At 38.4% G+C, this 12,352-nt stretch overlaps 1 pseudogene; it reads left to right on the top strand.

Moving 5' to 3' along the window:
- Positions 1-2,688: 2,688 nt before the first annotated feature.
- On the top strand, positions 2,689-4,454 carry LOC116857027 (annotated as a pseudogene).
- The last annotated feature ends 7,898 nt before the right edge of the window (positions 4,455-12,352 follow it).

The following is a 12,352-nucleotide window of genomic DNA, read 5'->3' as shown; positions in this document are numbered from 1 at the left end:
TTACTGTTAGGGGGCACCTGGGTGGCTCAGTGGGTTAAAGCCCCTGCCTTCCGCTCAGGTCATCGTCCCAGGGTCCTGGGATGGAGCCCCGCATCCAGATCTCTGCTCGGCGGGGAGCCTGCTTCCCTTCCTTCTCTCTCTGCCTGCCTCTCTGTCTACTTGTGATCTCTGTCTGTCAAATAAAAATTTAAAAAAAATAAAATCTTAAAAAAGAAAGAAAATTACTGTTAGACATGACTACTGATAGCAAAAAGATAAGCTATGGTACATCATATGCTTTTTTTTAAAGCTTCTGCTTGGATGTGACTCATGTAATTTCCACCCATGTTTTTTGTTGGCCAACACAAGCCTCTGAAATCACCAGTGTGGGGATGTATAATTCCTCCCACTAGGAGGGGCACTGGAGGGAGGGAAACCAAATGCAATCAACCACAATTAGCTTTTCTTGGGGCACCTGGGTGGCTCAGTTTTTATTTTTTTAATTTTTTAATTTTTTATTTATTTATTTTTTTCTAATAAAGATTTTTATTTATTTATTTGACAGAGAGAGATCACAAGTAGGCAGAGAGGCAGGCAGAGAGAGAGGAAGGGAAGCAGGCTCCCTGCGGAGCAGAGAGCCCGATGCGGGGCTTGATCCCAGGACCCCGGGATGGTGGCTCAGTTTTTAAATGTCTTCGGCTGGGTCCTGGGATCGAATCCCACATTGGGCTCCCTGCTTGGCAGGAGGCCTGCTTCTCCCTCTCCCACTCCCCCTGCTTTTGTTCCCTCTCTTGGTGTGTCGCTTTCTGTCAAATAAACAAATAAAATCTTTTTTTAAAAAATTAGTTTTTCTCCTTGGTGTATATAACACTTTATAATGAATTATATTCATTTTATTTCATAGATTTTTCTCCCCACTAATGAAAATATTGACTACAAGAATGTAGCAATAATTTAAAAGCCATTCAGAAAAAAAAGAAAACCACAATGTTCCACTTTAATCACTCATTCAACAGATATTTATTGATTTCCTTCTATGTTCTAAGTACTTTGCTAGTTCCAAGGGATTGTTTGGCTTTGTCTGACTTTGGAAAAGTCAGAAAAACTATCACTCAGAATAGAGTATGAATAACTACTGTGTTAGTGGAATGCACAGGCAGAGAAGGGGAATCTAACTCAGACTGATGCATCATGGAAATATTCCCAAGTGAGATGACATTTGAGGGGGGGGAAAAGGGAGGAAAACAGCAAGCAACACTTAGTGCTGAAAAGCTTTTTCATGTCAATTATTTCTCAATAAAATGGGGGGGAGAGCTTTTTCATTGTGATTGGGGAAAAAAAGACCAGTATGCAGCTATTACCATTTCTTTTAACATTGTACAGTGCAATAAGACAAAATAAGAAAGAAAAGGTATGAGGTTTTATTTATTTTTTATTTTTTAAAGATTTTATTTGTCTTTTTTTCTGACTTTTTTTAAAATTTCTTTTTTTTTAAAAGATTTTATTTATTTATTTGACAGAGATCACAAGTAGGCAGAGAGTCAGGCAGAGAGAGTGGGGGAAGCAGGCTCCCCGCTGAGCAGAGAGCCTGATGCTGGGCTCTATCCCAGGACCCTGAGATCATGATCTGAGCTGAAGGCAGAGGCTTTAACCCACTCAGCCACCCAGGCGCCCCAGATTTTATTTGTTTAAGGGCACCTGGGTGGCTCAGTCATTGGGTGTCTGCCTTTGGCTCAGGTCATGATCCCAGGGTCCTGGGATCAAGTTCTGCCTGGGGCTCCGTGTTAGGCGGGGAAGCCTGCTTCTCCCTCTCTCACTCCCCCTGCTTGTGTTCCCTCTCTCGCTGTGTCTCTCTGTCAAATGAATAAATAAAATCTTAAAAAAAAAAAAAAGATTGTGTTTATTTATTTGACAGAGAGAGAGCACAAGCAGGGGGAATGGCAGACTGAAGGAGAGGAAGAAGCAGGCTCCCTGAGCAGAGAGCCTGATTTGGGGCTCGATTCCAGGACCCCAGGATCATGACCTGAGCCGAAGGCAGTTGCTTAACTGACTGAGCCACCCAGACACCCCAGTATGAGGTTTTAAAAAAGGGGAAACAACTATTTTATAGATGATATAATCATTTGTAAATGATATGATTGTGTGCATTGCTAATCTAAAAAAATATACAAATAAGTTACTAGAATTTATAAGTAAATTTAGTAGTATTTCTATATAAAATTAACATATAAAATAAGTTGACTTTCTATGTACCACTACAAACTCCTATCAAATAAAATATTTTTAAAATGATACCATATATGATAGGATGAAAATGTAAAGTACCTGAGAATAAATCTAACTAGAGATGAGATGTTCAATTCCATAGGAAAAATATAAAACCTTTCTAGAAACATTAAAAAGACTTAAAGAAATGGATAGATGTATCTTGTTTGAGTGTTCGAAGGTTCAGTATTATAATTTCTTTTCTTCTCAAATTGCTATAGAGATTCAAAGTAATCTCAGTAAAATCCCAATTGTGGTTTTTTTTTTTTTTTTTTCTGAGAACATGCCAAAGTGATTGTAAATTTATGTGAGAACCTAAAGGGTCAAGAATAGACAAATACTGTCAAAGGAAGTCAAAGTAGAGTATAAATTTCTTACGTAGCCAGTGGTCATTAGTGTCAAAAACACTTTGAAGGTAAGTGAGGTGACACATGCTCACGGGATATGGCTTTAGTAATGCCATCAGTGGTCCCAGTGAGAGTACTTTATTGGCTTAGTGAAGATGGACATAAAAAGAAGTGGGTTGAGAAGTAAAGGAGTGATTTGAAAGTGGTGAGAAGGAACACACTACAGTATTTTAAGAAATATAGCTCTTAAAGGAGGGAAAGACAGACATTGGGAAGGATGGATTAAAGTTTTGTGAGTTTTTTCCCCAAGATTTTATTTATTTATTTGAGAGAGAGAGAGAAAACGAGTTGGGTGATGGGCAGAAGGAGAAGCAGACTTCCTGCTGAGCAGGGAGCCCAATGCAGGACTCAGTCCTGGGACTCTAGAATCATGACCTGAGCCAATGGTAGATTCCTAATTGACTGAGCCACCTAGGCATCCTAAAGGTTTGTTTGTTGGTTTGTTTGTTTGTTTTTAATAGGATGGGGTCATTTTACCAAATATGCGTGATAAAAGAAGATTGTGTAGAGGAAGCTATTGATAGCAACAGGAAAAAAGGCAAATTTGGGGTGATAATCTTTGAGAAGATCGAAATGTATAGGATCCAGCATATAAACACAGAATTGTCCCTCTATAGGAAAAGGAGATTCATTTCTTCTGACACAGTAAGAAAGTGAATGAGAGTGGTGTTGGGGAAGGTGTCTGGTGTGGCTTAAAAGCTGATTGGATCCACCCGATGCCCTCATGTTGTCACTAAGTTGGAGGAACTGACAGCTAATAAGAAAGGTAGAAAAAGGTCGCCGCAAGTTGCACCTGGGCCAGCTGCGCCCGGGCTGGGCGGTGCGGGCGGCAGCCTCCCCGCGCCGGGCGCCCCCTACGAGGAGGTGGTCCGGTACCAGCGCCGCCCGTCGAAGCAGCACCGCCTCGTCGTGCTGGACCTTCTGGGGTTGGAGTCAATGAACTGAGAAGACAACTTATTGAACTTAATCCTGAGCATTTCCAGAGTGCTGTGCCGCATACCACTCGCTCCAAAAAGAGTTACGAAATGGATGGACTATCGCTATGTGTCAAAAGAAGTATTTGAAAGCCTCGTGTATAGTCACAGGATGCTCGAGCATGGTGAGTACAAAGGCCACCTGTATGGCACCAGTGTGGACGCTGTTCAAACAGTCCTTGATGAGGGAAAGATCTGTGTCATGGACTTAGAGCCCCAGGGTATTCAATTAGCTCGAACCCAGGAACTGAAGCCCTATGTCATATTTATAAAGCCATCTAGCATGAGCTGTATGAAGCAATCTGGGAAAAATGCCAAGATCATTACAAACTACTTTGTGGACATGAAGTTCAAGGATGAAGATCTATACGAGATGGAGGGTTTAGCCCAAAAAATGGAAGAACAGTTTGGCCAATTTTTTGATCACGTGATTGTGAATGACCACTTGCAAGATGCATGTGCCCAGTTGGTGTCTGCCATTCAGAAGGCTCAGGAGGAGCCTCAGTGGGTACCGGCAACATGGGTTTCCTCGGATACTGAGTCTTAAGGAAGGCCTCCTGCTTAATGCTGGAGTTTTAACAATATTCATCTACTACAGAGCTCTGGAGTAACAGCTGCAATCTGAAACAGTAGTATTTGTCCCATTATAGCATATGCAGATGTAAATGTGGTACAATTTATTAATTAATCTTATTTGAAAAACAAAATTGCATTGTATACATATAGAGTTACCTTCTTGGCTTTCAGGAAAAAAAATGTTTTCCTTTTCCTCATATGTAGCAATGATAAGAATTCAAATAATGTTAAGCCACTGAATATGAAAACCTTTTATAGATTTTGTATGGTCTTTATACAATTCAGATAAGAGAGCTTCCCTAAATAAGTAGTACTTAATTCCAGAAAAAAAAAAAAAAAAAAAGAAAGGTAGAAAATGGTAATGTATGTCCCTTGGGGGACTCCATTTGGGGAATTGAAATAGGAAGAAACTTGAAAAATAATAAAGGTGTTTTCTGAGCATCATGGAGAGCCCCACTATATTTGAAGACATAGACTTGTAAGCTGGGGCTTTATGTTTGAAAATTGGTGTTTAGTAATAAGAATTAACATAGGAATAGGGCTTACAATGTGCCAGTCACTATTCTTAATATTATGTTACCTTTACAACAATGCAAAAGGTATGTATTATTATTATCCTCATATTTCTAGAACAAGGAAATGTGACCTGCCCAAGGCCACATAGCTAGTAAATGGTGGAGCTGGAATTCCATTCCTAGACAGCTTGGATCCAGATCCCATTATTCTTTTTTTTTTTTTTTTAAGATTTTATTAATTTATTTGAGAGAGAGTGAGCATGAGTGGTGGGGGTGGGGAGCAGAGGGAGAGAGAGAACCAGGCCCTCCACTGAGCAAGGAGCCTGATGCAGGGCTTGATCATCCCAGGAGCCCCGGAGCACAGTCCAAACCCAAGGCATATGCCCAACCAACTGAACCACCCAAGTGCCCTCAGAGCCCACGATCCTTTTTTTTTTTTTTAAGATTTTAAAAATTTATTTATTTGACAGACAGAGATCACAAGTAGGCAGAGAGAGAGGAAGGGAAGCAGGCTCCCTGCTGAGCAAAGAGCCCGACTTGGAGCTCGATCCCAGGACCCTGGGATCATGACCTAAGCCGAAGGCAGAGGCTTTAACCCACTGAGCCACCCAGGTGCCCCAGAGCCCACGATTCTTAAACACTGTGCTATGCTACAGTGGTTGGAAATTTTGTTCTATGACCTCACCCTTTGGTGATTTCTATAAAGGGAACGTTGGCTGATACAAATCTAGTCTGTGTTGACAAGAGACATCAGGGTATAGTTTTTCTTTGTTTTTTCCATTTGCCTATATTGAGATCAAATCAATTAAGGATTTCTGGGTGCCTGGGTGGCTCAGTCAGTTAAGTGTCTGACTCTTGATTTGGGCACAGGTCATGATCTCATGAGTCATGGGAGTGAGTCTCACATCAGGCTCTGAGCTCTGTGGGGAATCTGCTTGAAGAGCATCTCCCTCTGCCCCTCCCCCCACCACTCTCACTCATTCTTTCTCTCTTTCTAAAATAAATAAGTAAATATTTTTTAGAAACCAAGAATTTCATGCCCTTTGAAAAGAATAGCTCTTTGATATCTAGACCAGTAAAGTTTTGTGTTTCTGTACTTACCTACCTTTGATTCATGGCTACAATTTTAGAATTGAAGCTAGAAACTCTCTGTGTATCTGCCTGCCCATGTGTCTAGACTTTAGGAAGGTCTTTACTTGTTTATGTCTGAGTGTTCAATATTTTCCTGTCTTGGAGAATGCTAATCAATTAGATTACAAAGTATCTCCAAATTAAAAGAGTTCTATTTTGAGCTCCTAGAGTTTTCAATCTGTATTGGCTTATAGGTATAAATAAGTACATACAAAAATTTAATATTCCCTAAATTTCAGAAAATAAGGAAATTGAACTTCTAATACTTTAAATGTGCTAGGAAGTTTTTAGAAAAATTAAAAAATGTTTGAGAATCTAACTTCACATAATTTTGGCAAATGACACCAGTTGAATAATTTTGGTTTAATAAAAACTTCTATGTCTTCTCTGATTTATCAGTGTTAAATACATTTTTATTCTACTTGTATGTTTTTCCTAAATGTATCCAGATCAAGTAAGCTAACATTACTCCTACTTAATGTCTAAGATTATGAAAAATATAAATTTGTGTTAACTACATTGAATCATTCTGAAAACTTTATTTTATAACTGAAAAGTTATTCTGAAAACTTTTTTATTTCAGCAACAATTATGTTTTGAGGTATGTCATCTTAAAAATAATTTCTAAGATCTTAAAGTAGCTCGAAATCTTGGATTGATATTAGATTGAGTTCTTTAATGACTCACCGTTGGATACCTAGGTCATATAATTACCAAGCATAATTTTATGTTTACAAAGATTTACTCTTACTATATATATGCAACAGAGAGGCTGTATCCTTGGACCATGTCAACGAATGTGTTCATTTTTGCCTCTTTGAGAAGGAATAAAAAGGAAGTGTGTGGCTGTAGAAAGTTGTATATGGGTTTTGCCTGTCTGCTAAAATGTTTGTGCAAAACAAATTATCTACTTCATCCCTCTTTTCTTCATGAAATACAAGTTAGTTACTTTTTTTTTAAGGTTATAATTTAAAAAGTAGTTCAAACTACACTGGGAGAAATAGTGATAGAAAAACACAGTTGTGTGTGTGCCTTTGTTTTTCAAGGAAAAAAGGCAATTTTGTTTTGACGTAGTAGTATTCCATCTCTTTCTTTGTTGGTGTCTGAACCCCTTTATATTCTTAGGGCTTTATTGAGGATGCCAAAGAACTCTTATCTGTGTGGATTAACTATTATTTACTGCATTAGAAATAAAAATGAGGAAATTTTAGGACACTTATTTGTCAACTCATTTATAGATAGCAAAGATGAACATATTACATATTAACAACATCTTAATATTATAATGAAATTATTGCTGAGCTTGCAGAGCCCCTGAGATCTGTCTTGAAGTATTGCTGTGTTCTGGAGTATGAAAAAGCTAATAAGGACAAAACTTGGAATGTGAATTTTATTTGTCCTGGTTTATAAAACTGAGTTTGAAAAAAAGTCATAACGTGTGGGAAATCCTAGCAAAGTGCTCAATTTTGATGGCATGATTTTCTTTCTTTACTGCTTATTGCCTTTGCCTACAATATAAAAGGTTATATTTTACTTTCTTGACATCAGAGATTCTGTGTCTAATCAGAATAATTTCCTATGCTTTATGTTGATTTTATTATATTCTTGACAAAGGAAAAAAAAAGGTTTCTCATTCCTCACGGAGATTCTTTACAATCGTGTTACCTCTTTTTTTAAATTTTAAAATGTTTATTTACACTTTGATTAAATATATAACCAAATGTTGTTCTCAGGCGCCAATAATCTTTTTTTTTTATTGACATGTAATTGACATACAGTGTTACATTAGTTTCAGGTGTACAACATAATGATTCCACAATTCTGTACATTACTCCCTGTTCACCATAAGTGTAGTCACCCTCTGTCAACGAAAAAAGTTATTACAATATTATTGACTGTATTCCCTATGATGTACTTTTCACCTCTGGGATTTACTTATTTTGTAAGTGGAAGCTTATACCTCGTAATCCTCTTTATCTGTTTCACCCATGACCCCATCCACATTCCTTCTGGCAACCACCAATTTGTTCTCTATATTTAGGAGTCTGGTTTTGATTGTTTCTTTGCTTTGTTTTGTTTAGATTTCACATATAAATGAAATCATATGGCATTTATCTTTCTCTGACTTATTTCAATTAGCATTATACCCCCTATGTCTAACTGTGTTATTGCAAATGGCAAGATCTCATTCTTCTCTATGGCTGATTAACATTCCATTTTATGTATATACACATCTTTATCCATTCAGCTGTGGATAGGCAGCTGGGTTGCTTTCATAGCTTCGCTCTTGTAAATGATACTGCAATAAACATAGGAGTGAATATACCTTTTCAAATTAGTGTTTTTGTTTTCTTTAGGTAAATACCTATTAGTGGCATTACTGGATCATATGATATTTCTATTTTTATTTTTTTAAAGATTTTATTTATTTATTTGACAGAGAGTCAGACACAGTGAGAGAGGGAACACAAGCAGGGGGAGCGGGAGAGGGAGAAGCAGGCTTCCCGCCAAGCAGGGAGCCCGATGCAGGGCTCAATCCCAGGATTCTGGGATGATGACCTGAGCTGAAAGCAGATGGTTAAGGACTGAGCTACCCAGGTGCCCCACAGTATTTCTATTTTTAATTTTTTGAGGAACTTCCATACTGTTTTCCACAGTGGTTAAACCAGTTTGCATTCCTACCAATAGTGTGCAAGGGTTCCTTTTTCTCTACATCCTTGCTGACACTTGTTGTTTCTTGTGTTTTTCATTTTAGCCATTCTGACAGGTGTGAGGTGATACCTCACTGGGGTTTTGATTTACATTTCCCTGATGATTACTGGTGTTGAGCATCTTTTCATGTATTTATTTACCATCTGTATGTCTTCTTCGGGAAAAAATGTATACTCAGGTCCTCTGCCCACTTTTTTTTTTTTTTTTAAGATTTTATTTATTTATTTGACAGACAGAGATCACAAGTAGGCAGAGAGGCAGGCAGAGAGAGAGGAAGGGAAGCGGGCTCCCTTCTGAGCAGAGAGCCCGATGCGGGCTTGATCCCAGGACCCTGGGATCATGACCTGAGCTGAAGGCAGAGGCTTTAACCCACTGAGCCACCCAGGCACCCCCCCCGCCCACATTTAATTAAATAACTTGGAGTTTTTTTGCTGCTGTGTTGTATAAGTTCTTTGTATATTTTGGATATTAATCCTTTATTGTATATTTTATTTGCAAATATCTTCTCCTGCTGAGCAGGTTGCCTTTTCATTTTGTTGATGGTTTCCTTTGTCATGCAAAAGGTTTCTAGTTTGATATAGTCCCAATAGTTTATTTTTGCTTTCATATCCTTTGTCTGGCACCCATAGTCTTATCTTTTCATTTTTTAAAAAAGATTTTATTTATTTATTTGACACAGAGAGAGAGAGAGAGAGCACAAGCAAGCAGAGAGGCAGGCAGAGAGAGAGGGGGGAAGCAGGCTCCCCGCTGAGCAGAGAGCCCGAAGTGGGGCTCGATCCCAGGACTCTGAGATCATGACCTAAGCTGAAGGCAGAGGCGCTTAACCCATGGAGCCACCCAGGTGCCCCAGCCCATAGTCTTATCTTAATCAAGTGTTCACATCTCCTGTGCAAGCTTATTTGATTTTTCTTTCTCTAAGTCAGATCCTAAATATAAAAGAAGTTCAGTAAATCTTTCAGAATATATTTTCACCAAAAACTATCTTTGTAATTTCTTAGAGGGCTCCTGGGAAATCATAAAGTTGTGTTCTTTCACTTTCCAAAAGTGAAATGATAAGTTTATTTATTAGTTATTACTGATTAGTCACATAGGAAGAGTAGTCAAATAAGAAGAGATACTCCGCTTTCCTGAGGTTAAATTTGTGTAAGTAAATGTCACTCATTAATATAAGTATTTTAAAAATTGTGAGGTTTATAGAACGTTCCTGGGGATTCCTGAATGCCCTTCACTATCCTTGGTATGTTGCTATTTCTCAGTCTTTTTTTTTTTTTTTAAGATTTTATTTATTTGAGAGAGAGAGAGAGAGCACGAGAGAGCAAGCAAGAGCCAGGGTGGGAGGCGCAGAAGGAGAGGGAGAAGCAGACTCCCCGCTGAGCAGGGAGCCAGACATGGGGCTGCATCCCAGGACCCTGAGACCATGACCTGAGCTGAAGGCAGACGCTTAACTGACTGAGCCACCCATGCGCCCCTCTCAGAGTCTTGATGGTGCTTTGTCTGATATTGTCTGATAGTATTAGAACAGTAATAGTGTTATCAGCCATAATTTCAGTTATTTCAGTCGTAATTTTCAGTTATACAGCCTTAAGTCACAGCCTTACTTCTTTAATTTGAATCTAGCATCTTTTAGTCCAGTGAATTTCAGTTGGAGACTCACATCAGATTTATGTGTAGAGTTTTATAAAAATACAGATATCAAGAACCTACTTCAGACTTACTGAATCTCTTTAACTTGATATTCTTCATATATTCTTAGTATGTCTTATAATATTCCTGGTATATTATACATATTACGCTGCAGGAGTATTGTACATTTTAAGATATTTTCCTTTTGAATAATTATGTTAAATTTTTTGCATTCATTTCTATTCATCAAATGTAACATTCATCGACTTTGTTGAAAACAGGCATAATCATCGTGCTAAAAGAAAGACATTTTGTGTACATTTTTCAAATGACTTTATTATCTTTGTTTTTTATGGCCCAGAAACAATCTAATTTTCTTGTCAGTTGCATTATTATTATGAACTCTCATCAGACCTTTTACCCATGAAAACCTTTAGTAAACTTTTGTTTTCAGCACAAGTTTCTTGCTCTGCAGATAGCTTTTGTTTTACTCTAATTCTTGCCTGAAGGCTCCTATAAGCTACAGGTTGTGTTTTTGTCTTCAATAAAAAGGACCATCTCAGGCTGTGAAAAAAAGGACTATGACAGGTAATTCAAATTACTGAGACTTTGAAAGAAAGATTCTTGGATATTGGCTTCTGATTGTATCATTTAGACATCTTGGAGGACATACCATGGGAGTGAGTCAAGATTTCCAGAACTATTTAGTCAAGAAGTAGATGGCTTCATGACACTACTAACAGAAGATCCATCAGAATAAGAACTAATTACAAGGACTGAATGACCTCATGGTAAAATCTACATAATTTAAAATAATAGCCTTGAATTGAAAGAAATCTGAAAGCAGAGACCCTGATACCAGAGTGCTCAACACTTACAAGCTAGCAGCGTGAGATATCAGCACAGATATCAGCGCAGATATCAGCATCAGCATCAGCTGGAACCTGTTACAAATGTAGACTCTGGGGTGCCTGGGTGGCCCAGGTCATGATCCCAGGGTCCTGGGATTGAGCCCCGCATCGGGCTCCCTGCTTGGCGGGAAGCCTGCTTCTCCTTCTCCTACACCCCCTGCTTGTGTTCCCTCTCTTCCTATGTCTCCCTCTGTCAAATAAATAAATAAAATCTTTAAAAAAAAAAAAAAAAGAGAGAGAGAAAAAAAGAAATACAGACTCTGAGGCCCCACCCCAGATCTGTTGAGTCAGAATCCTCATTTTAACAAGATGTTAGGTGATTTACGTGCACTTTAAAAGTTGAGATGTCCCGGGGTGCCTGGGTGGTTCAGTGGGTTAAAGCCTCTGACTTCGGCTCAGGTCATGATCCCAAGGTCCTGGGATCAAGCCCCATATCGGGCTCTCTGCACAGCAGGGAGCCTGCTTTCCCCTCTTTCTCTCTGCCTACTTGAGATCTCTGTTTGTCAAATAAATAAATAAAATCTTAAAAAAAAAAGTTGAGATGTCCTGACATAAAACACAGGTCAACATACTACATAAATCATTGAGACAACAGTTAAGTATTAATTGTGTGATGCTTACTAATTAATGGTTCCCAGTTGATGGGTGGTGAGACGCATTAAAATCATCTGGAGAACTTCAAAATGCAAACCCAGCCCCAGAGATTGTTAATTTCAAGTGGAGTCCTGAAAAATATTTTATTTTTAAGGAACCTTCCAGGTAATCATAGCTCACATCCAGGTTTGGAAATCACTGCAGGGTGTGAGAAGTGAGACTTCCAAGAAGAAGCTGTAATGGCCAGAGAAGTAGGTCTTGAATTGAACCTTAAAATGTGGGTTCAGTTTTGCAGAAAGAGGGCAATGTGTTTCGGGGTGTGTGTGTGTGTGTGTGTGTGTGTGTGTGTGTGTATAAACAAGATTGTAAGACAATGTTATTAAAACTTTCTTCCAGAGTGAGAAAAAAAATGCAAAGTAAAGGAAATATTATTCTCTGAGGAGTCTTGGCAGGATTTTAAAACAATAACATTTCTCTGTTAGAAGCTAGTATGAGATGATGCTGCTCATAATATCTTGGGAGCCAATGTCACATTTGATTTATGTTTAGGAACAATTTGAATGGATAGAATATTATTCTTCTCAATTCCCACTTGGGGCTAATATATACATTCTTTTTCTCAGATAAAGTCAATTTTAAACTGTTGCTCTACATGGAGTAGAAAT

The sequence above is a fragment of the Lontra canadensis genome, unplaced genomic scaffold (genome assembly GCF_010015895.1).
Source record: "Lontra canadensis isolate GAN:19392208 unplaced genomic scaffold, GSC_riverotter_1.0 scaffold116, whole genome shotgun sequence".
In the NCBI taxonomy this organism is placed as follows: domain Eukaryota; kingdom Metazoa; phylum Chordata; class Mammalia; order Carnivora; family Mustelidae; genus Lontra; species Lontra canadensis.
This window is presented reverse-complemented; position numbering and strand designations above follow the sequence as displayed.